The sequence below is a fragment of the Salvelinus fontinalis genome, chromosome 25 (assembly GCF_029448725.1).
Source record: "Salvelinus fontinalis isolate EN_2023a chromosome 25, ASM2944872v1, whole genome shotgun sequence".
NCBI lineage: Eukaryota > Metazoa > Chordata > Actinopteri > Salmoniformes > Salmonidae > Salvelinus > Salvelinus fontinalis.
The window spans coordinates 22,144,598-22,154,774 of NC_074689.1; positions in this window are offsets into that span (position 1 = coordinate 22,144,598).

Genomic DNA, 10,177 nt, shown 5'->3' on the forward strand with positions numbered 1-10,177 from the left:
CAACTCCATATTAATGCCCATGATTTTGGAATGAGATGTTCCACAAACAGGTGTCCACATACTTTTGGTCATGTAGTGTATATGTACAGTACCAGTCAAAAGTTTGGACACACCTATTCATTCAAGGGTTTTTCTTTATTTGTACTATTTTTCTACATTGTAGAATAATAGTGAAGACATCAAAACTATGAAATAACATATGGAATCATGTAGTAACCAGATAAGTGTTAAACAAATCAAAATATATTTTAGATTCTTCAAAGTAGCCACCCTTTGCCATTATGACAGCTTTGCACACTCTTGGCACATCATTACAACACTGTATATAGACATAATATGACATTTGAAATGTTTTTATTCTTTTGGAACTTTTTTGAGTGCAATGTTTACTGTTAATTTTTATTGTTTATTTAACTTTTGTTTATAATCTATTGCACTTGCTTTGGCAATGTAAACATATGTTTTCCATACCGATAAAGCCCTTAAATTGAAATTGAATTGAGAGAGAGATCTTTTTTTTTAAACCAAAGAGATGTCTGAAATCCATCAGATAAACAGTTTTTTATGAAGCCAGCAACGCAAATAATTAATCTCTGATTGGCAGTATACAGGACCTGTATGTTGTCAATCACTGAGATGAATTATTTGCAGGTAGCCTCTTATTGCATGTTGACTAATCAATCGCAGTGAAATATGTGTAAATCTAATTCTCAGGTAAATATCGCGTATTGGCTTGGTAGCGGCATTGACGTTATTGGTTGGATAGCAGGCAAAAAGTTACCCATGTTACGCTTTTGGGAAAACTGGTCCAGCCACATGGTAGCTAGCTGTCGTTGGTTCAAATCAAGCTAAATGTACTAATATGAAAGTGGAATTGTAAACTATATATATGCTAAACCCACCATATCTTAATTTATGAATGAGGTCCCAGGGTTCTCGGTTGAACGTGGACGCGCATCGGACAGTTCTTGCACTTTGAAGTATAGCATGCCGACCGAGAGAAACAACGTGAAAAGTGTGCCCCTTCTGCTTCTGCTTTCCATTGTCTCGCTCCCGCAAACATATATTGCCCAAGTAAGAGAGAATCAGTATGATTTTTTTCTATGGTGAAATAATCAATTTAGTCGTTGATGACTTGGCTCGCACATTCACGCACATAAAAAAGCTAATTATAGAATAACAACATTGTTACTTTGAAGCTTCAAATGGTTAGCCTACACTGAAACGTTGAAGTAAGAGAGAATCTACACACAAGTTTGCAACAAGTTTGCAACAAGTTTGCAACAATGAGCCACCATGGGGATATCATGTGGTGCATCTCCATTGAACCAATAGGTCTATAGACTTTATATATACGCACTAATAGATATAATAAAAAAATATATATGCTTAGTCTATATGGTGACAGAAAAATGCTATATGCCTAGCTACGGTTGATTGTAAGTACTTTTATTCCGAAATTAAGCTTTATGCTAAGGAAATGAAAGTAATGTAAGATGGTAATTGTTTAGATATATTTTTGTATCTTCAAAAGTCTGACATGAATGACTAGGTTTGATTCCCTCTACTCAAGGCTGCTTTAGGGCATCAGAAGAGCTGAGAACAGCGTGACAAAGGAGAGTGCTGAGGGGGGAGAGTGAAGACTAACTTTCAGGAGATGGTTGTAGCACAGACAGTACGTAATGAAGACAGGCTAAAACTGCTTCTCCAATCGAAAAACGTGTAGGCGATGTCATAGCGACTTTGGCTAGCAAAGCTCATGTGTAGAACAAGTCACCGGGTCTAACGGTCGTCTGGCGCCCTGAAATGCGCGTGCGCAGGCCGTTAAATCAAAGACACTTGATATAAAGTTGTTTTTGACGAAAATTAAAACGTTTCAGTTTGTCACTTTCACGAGGTTGGAGTAGTAACATGTTCAACTACTTAAGACATTGTCTCGAATCTAGCTTGTTCCTTTAGACTTTGAGAAAATTAACAACTAAGGAATAATGCTTAACTTCTGTCATTGACTTTTTTTTTAAAACGGCCTGGTCTGTTTGGTCTGTTTCGCAGGCGTTCCCGGAAGTCTTGCGATGTTGCGCCTCTTAGTTCAGAAACTCTGTGGTAGTAGGCTGGGCCTGTATGCAGCGCACCGGAGTTGGATATGACCTGGACGAGCCAGCCTCTGTTGAAGACCATTGTCCAGCCCAAGAACTACATGTAGCCTGCGTTTGTTTTTTTAATCTGTATAATGAAAAGCGCTATATAAAACGCATATATGATTTGCATTATTTTTATTATTATTATTATTAATCATAAGGGAAATGGGTTGTTCCATGAAATGAGTTCCTTCTGCATCCCTAAGATATTTAAAGTACAAATTGTACACAAATATTGCATTTTAAAAACCTGTTATATTAAATAAAGTGCCCTTTAATATAGACCACATTAAATATTCAATAAATACGATTTTTAATATGAATAAACTTGCTAAAGTGCCAAAGTTCAGCATTTTGACATGTCTGTCTAAGCATCCTCTGACTTCTAGGAAGATTTTAACCCACTTAACCCCATAATTTCTCAAAGTTTTCACCGTCATTGTAAAGCCCTAGTTATTTTGTTACTTCTGAAGATTATGATTTATTCAATGTGATTAGTGATTCATAAAAACAAGCATAATTTTAAGGTCAACCCTGTTACATAAACTGAACTCTTGTTTTTTTATGGTGAAACTATTCCTTTTTAAATATTTTTTTTAAGAAACATTGAACATCTAGTAGTCAAGTCATAGTGTTAAAGCAGGTGAGCTGGTTCTACTCTTTTTGGCCATCTTTTTGTGTTTTGTGGTGGAAAAGTTAGAGGGTCGAGCATAGCAAGTCAACCCTGTTACCCATAGAAAGACAGGATAGAAATGTTTTAACAATGTAATTTTAGGGGTGAAAGCTTGCATTTTATTGCCCCTCCATGGTGCACACAACAAGTTTCTATTCCCTCTGTAACAAGAGGATTTATGGATGGTTTAAGATTAAGTTGTCAACCCTGTTATTGTCAACAATTACCTTATTTGTCACTAAATAGGCACTTACTATAGTACTTTTTTTATTTAACTTCTTGCGATGGGAATTTTTTTAATGTTATTATGTTGAACATAATAACAGCTCTTCATGACAGAATGTAAAAGTTTGGTGAAATAAAACGTTTTTTTTCATTCAAGTTACACTACGCAAAAGGCACCTAACTGGTGGACCACCCAAATACTAACCGATATTGACGTTCTTTCAGACCTGTCAGACCAATATGCACAGCTCCAAAGTTTCTCACATATTAAACAAATTAATGAAACCAAAGTTCTACCATGTCGGCTACAAGGCTACAAAAGAAATCATATATTTGAAACTTTTTAATAAATGTTGTATTTTGTCACGATTAAAAACATTTATTATTAAATAAAAAGCAAAAAGTTAAAAAGCTAAGTTGTTTCTAGGCGAGATATTTTAGCAGAATGTTAAAATAAACAATATTAGGCTAATGCACGGGCCTAATTTCTGTCCATTTGGGAAATAATCTGTCGAAATTTAGCATGATTCAAATGCATTTACGTATATTTTCAGTAAATCTAATTCTTGGTCAGATAAGGAATGAGTGGGGATAGAGGTTCAAAGAAACAGCCATGCAATAAATTAATGAATAAAAAATAAAAATAAACTTTGAAAATGACCTTTGAATGTCATGAAAATAGTGATCTCAAACATCTGCATTAGTGCAGTCTAATTACTTAAGGGGTTGTTGCCGATTTACTGAGAAACTTATACAACCAATATGGTGTATAGCTTACAGAACTACAAACCAGCAGGCAATTGCAAATACAATTTTCTTGGGATTTTGTGTTTGAGCACTCAAAACCGTCAATCTTCACAGACACCGTTTTAAAATTGTGCAGTGCCTATAAATATACATAATAAAATAAAATAAATGTTTATAAATCATTATAATCAATATCAAAATTGCCCTTTCCATTGTTGCACTGATAAGACACACACCTATTTATATGGAATTTTCATATATTGATGGTAATTACATTAAATTAACACTTAGCATTTAAAAAAAAAAATCTTTCTACAGTAATTATTTCACATGATTGGGAATATAGATATGCATCTGTTGGTCCCAGATACCTTAAGAAAAAAGGTAGGGGCGTGAATCAGAAAACCAGTCAGTATCTGGTGTGACCACCATTTGCCTCATGCAGCAAGATACATCTCCTTCAAAGAGAGTTAATCAGGCTGTTGATTGTGACCTGAAGAATGTTGTCCTACTCCTCTGCAATGTCTGTGCAAAGTTGCTGGATATTGGCGGGAACTGTAACAAGCTGTCGTACACGTTGATCCAGAGCATCCCAAACATGCTCAATGGGTGACATGTCTGGTGAGTATGCAGGCCACGAAAGAACTGGGACATTTTCCGTTTCCAGGAATTGTCTACAGATCCTTGCATCATGGGGCCATGCATTATCATGCTGAAACATGAGGTGATGGTGGGGGGTGAATGGCACGACAATGGGCCTCAGGATCTCTTCAGGGTATATCTCTGTTCACAACGTTGACATAAGCAAACCGCTCTCCCACACAACGCCATACACACTGTCTGCCATCTGGCCTGTACAGTCGAAACCGGTTTTTCATCCGTGGAAAGCACACTTCTCCAGAGTGCCAGTGGCTATCCAAGGTGAGCATTTGCCCACTGAAGTCGGTTATGACGCTGAACTGCAGTCAGGTCAAGACCCTGGTGAGGACGACGAGCATGCGGATGAGCTTCCCTGACACGGTTTCTGACAGTTTGTGCAGAAATTCTTCAGTTGTGCAAACCCACAGTTGTATCAGCTGTCCGGGTGGCTGTCCTCAGACGACCTGCAGGTGAAGAAGTCTGATGTGGAGGTCCTGGGCTGGCGTGGTTACACGTGGCCTGCGGTTGCAAGGCCAGTTGGACCTACTTCAAAATTCTCTAAAACTAATTAGGAGAAGGCTTATTGTAGAGAAATTAACATTACATTTTCTGGCAACAGCTCTGGTGGGTATTCCTGGAGTCTGCATGCCAATTGCACGCTCCCTCAAAACTTGAGACATCTGTGGCATTGTGTTGTGTGACAAAACTGCACATTTTAGAGTGGCCTTTTATTGTCCCCAGCACAAGGTGTACCTGTGTAATGATCATGCTGTTTAATCCACTTCTTGATATGCCACACCTGTCAGGTGGATGGCTTCTCTTAGCAAAGCAGAAATGCTCACTAACAGAGATTTAAACAAATTTGTGCACACAATTTGAGAGAAATAAGCTTTTTGTGTGTATGGAACATTTCTGGGATCTTTTATTTCAGCTCATGAAACAAGGACCAACACTTCACATGTGTTTATTTTTTGTTCAGTGTAATAAAAACATGATCTAACAAAGATGTGTCAAAATGATTGTCACCCCTGTTTCAAATACTTTGTGCACCCCCCCTTGCGAGGATAAAGGCACCTTGGGAGGGATCTTACACCAATCCGTACATAATCAATCCAGATCCTTGATATCCTTCATCTGCGCTTATGGCCTGCTCTCTTCACTTCAAACCACAGGTTTTCAATGGGGTTTAAGTCCGAAGACTGAGATGGCTATTGCAAAATGTTGATTTTGTGGTCAATTAACCATTTCTTTGTGGATTTTGATGTATGCTTGGGGTTATTGTCTTGCTGGAAGATCCACTTGCAGCCAAGTTTCAGCCTCCAGGCAGAGGCAACCAATTTTTGGCTAAAATGTCCTGGTATTTTGTACATTTCATGATGTAGCTTACTTTAACAAGGGCCCCAGGACCAATGGAATAAAAACAGCTCTGTGACATCAAAGATCCACCACCATATTTTACAGTAGGTATGAGGTTCTTTTCTGCATATGCATCCTTCTTGCATGGCCAAACCCACAAGTTGTGTGCTTGGCCAAAGAGCTCTATTTTCATGTCATCTGACCATAGCACCTGGTTCCAGTCCAAGTGCCAATGCCGTTTAGCAAACTCCAGGCATTTACATTAGTTGTTTGCTCTCAATAAAGCTGTTTTATGGCAACCCTTCCAAATAGCCTATTGGCATGGAGGTGCCGTGTAATTGTAGATTTGGAGACTTAATGACCCCAAGATGCGACCAAGTTCTGTAATTCATCTGTGGTTATTGGACTTTTCTTTGCCTCCTGAACCATCTTCCATACTGTGCATGGGGACAAATACACATGCCCTCTACCAGGCAAGTTTACCACTGTTCCAGTGGTTTTAAACTTCTTAATTGTTGCCCTAATAGTGGAAAGTGGTATATTTCGTTTTTCAGTTGTTTTTTATAACCATTGCCTGATTTATGAAAGTCAACAATCATTTGTCTCTTTTCATTTGTGAGTTCTTTACCTTTCCCCATGGGGATGGATGATAAAGGGATTTTACATGCGTGTTACCTAATTGTTATACCCTAGTGAAACAGGAAGCCATGGAAGTCCACAATACAGTTCCTGAAGCTCAGATTAACTTGAATAAACTAGAATGATAATACAGATTTTATTTTGTTTGATTTTATTTAGAATCATTTGAATGAGTGCTAATAATTTTGACATCTATCTTTAAACCTTTTATTTACTTGTTAAACAAAATCTCTTTCTCTGAGTAATTGTAGGCCTATTAGTATAACATAATGTACTTTTTCCAATCCTTTGAGCATACAATTTAGCTCGGCATTTGTATTATACAGTCTTTTTTTATCATCTTTATCAAGGGTGCCAATCATTTAGGAGTTGACTGAACATACATACATTACATACAGTAGCCTGAAGATTTATAAAATAGGTTAACATCTTTAAGCATATTTCAAATGTTTTATAATGCGCTATATTAATAGAGATTTTGTCTGATTTAAATTGAGTGTTGTCGCATGGAAGACCAGACAGTTGATGAGATACTACCTTACAGTATCTGAACCCTGTAGTCTTATTTCATTGAGTTCATCTCAAAGTAAAATCAAAGAATATGAGCTTATTTTATTTCTTATAACAATGTCCATATTATCTGTTCTGCTGCCACAACCAATATGTGTTCGCCATAAAGGATAAAGCTTGAAACCACTCAATGCCTCTTCAAATGTCATTTACCTTTGATAAAATCAACGGCCTTGAAAAACATGTAGAGTAACATATCATCACCATGGCACACATGATGTTTGATGTGCACTGGTCACATTTTAAAGGCTAGACCTTGGCCTCTCCAGTGAAGGATTGTTGGGTGACCCATGCATTAATGCAATCCACTTGCCTACAGTGCACCTGCCCGTCATGCCAGTAGACCTATAGGCTACGTAAAACAAAACAAAACCACTTGAGAACCCGATGAAGTCCCAATCAGCTCTGTCCCAGTTAGGTGTGGAGTGCCTTGAAGTAGAAGGAAGGAGTAGCGATTGCATATATATACATATAGATATATACACAGCACCAGTCAAAAGATTTGACACACCTACTCATTCAAGGGTTTTTCTTATTTTTTTACTATTTTCTACATTGTAGAATAATAGTGAAGATATCAAAACTACGACATAACACATATGGAATCAGGTAGTAACCAAAAAAGTGTTAAACAAATTTAAATAGATTTTAAATGTTAGATTCTTCAAAGTAGCCACCCTTTGCCTTGATGACAGCTTTGCACACTCTTGGCATTCTCTCAACCAGCTTCACCTGGAATGCTTTTCCAACAGTCTTGAATGAGTCCCCACATATGCTGAGCACTTGTTGGCTGCTTTTCCTTCACTCTGCGGTTCAACTCATCCCAAACCATCTCAATTGGGTTGAGGTCAGTGATTGTGGAGGCAAGGTCATCTGATGCAGCACTCCATCACTCTCATTCTTGGTTAAATATCCCTTATACAGCCTGGAGGTGTGTTGGGTCATTGTCCGTTTGAAAAACAAATGATAGTCATACTAAGCGCAAACCAGATGAGATGGCATATCGCTGCAGAATGCTGTGGTAGCCATGCTGGTTCAGTGTGCCTTGAATTCTAAATAAATCACTGACAGTGTCACCAGCAAAGCACCCCCACACCATCACACCTCCTCCTCCATGCTTCACGGTGTGAACCACACATGCGGAGATCATACGTTCACCTACTTGATGTTGAGATGTGTCTGTTACTTGAACTCTGTGAAGCATTTATTTGGGCTGGTAACTCCAATGAACTTATCCACTGCAGCAGAGGTAACACTTGATGGTTTTGCGACTGCATTTGAAGAAATGATCCACATTGACTGACCTTCATGTCTTAAGGTAATGATAGACTGTCGTTTCTCTTTTCTTATTTGAGCTGTTCTTGCCATAATATGGATTTGGTCTTTAACCAAATAGCACTATCTTCTGTATACCACCCCTACCTTGTCACAACAACAGATTGGCTCTAACACATTAAGAAGGAAATAAATTCCACAAATGTACTTTTAACAAGGCACACCTGTTAATTGAAATGCATTCCAGGTAACTACCTCATGAAGCTGGTTGAGAGAATGCCAAGAGTGTGCAAAGCTGTCATCAAGGCAAAGGGTGGCTACTTGGAAGAATCTCAAATATAAAATATATTTTGATTTTTGTAACACTTTTTTGTACTTTTTTTTTTACAAAAACGTGTTACAAAAATACATGTGTGGAGCCAATCTGTTGTGTTATGACAAGGTAGGGGTGGTATACAGAAGATAGCGCTATTTGGTTAAAGACCAAATCCATATTATGGCACTTATGCATTTAGTGTACCTATGCATCATGCCAGCAGGCCTATAGGCTACGTAAAACAAAACACCAGTTACTTAATATAGGCTACATAAAAAATGTAAACCAGCACACACACCCAAATGTTTTCTATTGCACGAAATTGTGTAAAATTAAGTCACATCATGCCATCTGCAAGTCAACATCAACGTCCCAATCTGAATACAATACCTTTAACTCACCACCATAAACCGAGGACTAATACTGCGTTCATATGCTAGTTGGAACTAGGAAACTCGGACATGTCCGACTTCCTAACTGATTGAAGTCGCACCTTTAGGCTATACATAACCAGTTAGCAAGTCGGAAATGTCCGAGTTTCCTATAGTTCCGACTAGCACGTGAACGCAGCAAGATTTCCCAATATCTCTCAGCTCAGTAAGAATATGGGATGATAACAAGGGCTACATGTAGGTTATATGGAAATGTAAAACTACTCACATTTACCAAGACTATAAACCCATCACAAATGAGTTTGTAAAATTATTGAATGACATTTGGAAAATCTTTGGATTGTGGCTTTAGGCTACGTTAACCACTTTCTGGTTCTTTTGACCAGTGTTACCACTTTGTTGTCTCTCCTCCACGAGCAAAATTGGCTTTATAAAACCTGATAGTTTCTAGGTTAATATTTATATTTTAATCCATATTTTTAATGTATTAAATGTAAACAAATAAAAACCTGTTTATTTTTGTGGGGGAGACGAATCTCGCTTGAAGCGACATCAGTGTACTGTAGTTAATGACACGTCTTTTATAGCATCTATTTGCAGCCAACGGAAAATTACCTCAACAATTAAATCCTTAGCTATTGAGAAATGTTCACTTCGATGGCAGACGAAGAAAGATATGAAAATAGTGGAATATTTAAATATTTCATGTTAGTCCACAAGCAATTGACAAAATGTTCTCGATCTGAAATGCACCTAAATAATTGTGTCTGTAGAAAACCTGTTTTGTCATTTGAAGAAAAGCTGTGTTCTTTCAATTTGTTAGCAGCAATTTATTTCACCCATTAAAAGTATAATCCTTGCTACAGATATTGAGCGCGACGGAAAATATCTAAGTCAAGGATGTTCTAGGCCTATTCAAAACACAAAATATATTTGCGACTAGTGGTCTCTGGTGAATTAAATTAAATCAATCCTGCGCCAGCACAAGACATCTTTTCAAAATGTCCTTGGAGGTCTGCTTTGTCTGCGATTTTTTCTTATTCGAAAACAAAAAAAACGGATATTTAACTTAACAATTCATGAATGAAACTAAAATAGATTATATGTAGGAAAATTTGTACAAATGACAGACATTTTCAAAATGCCTACAAAGAGGGGACAATACCAGATTTATGAATCACAAAATTAAAAAAACACACCCAACGTC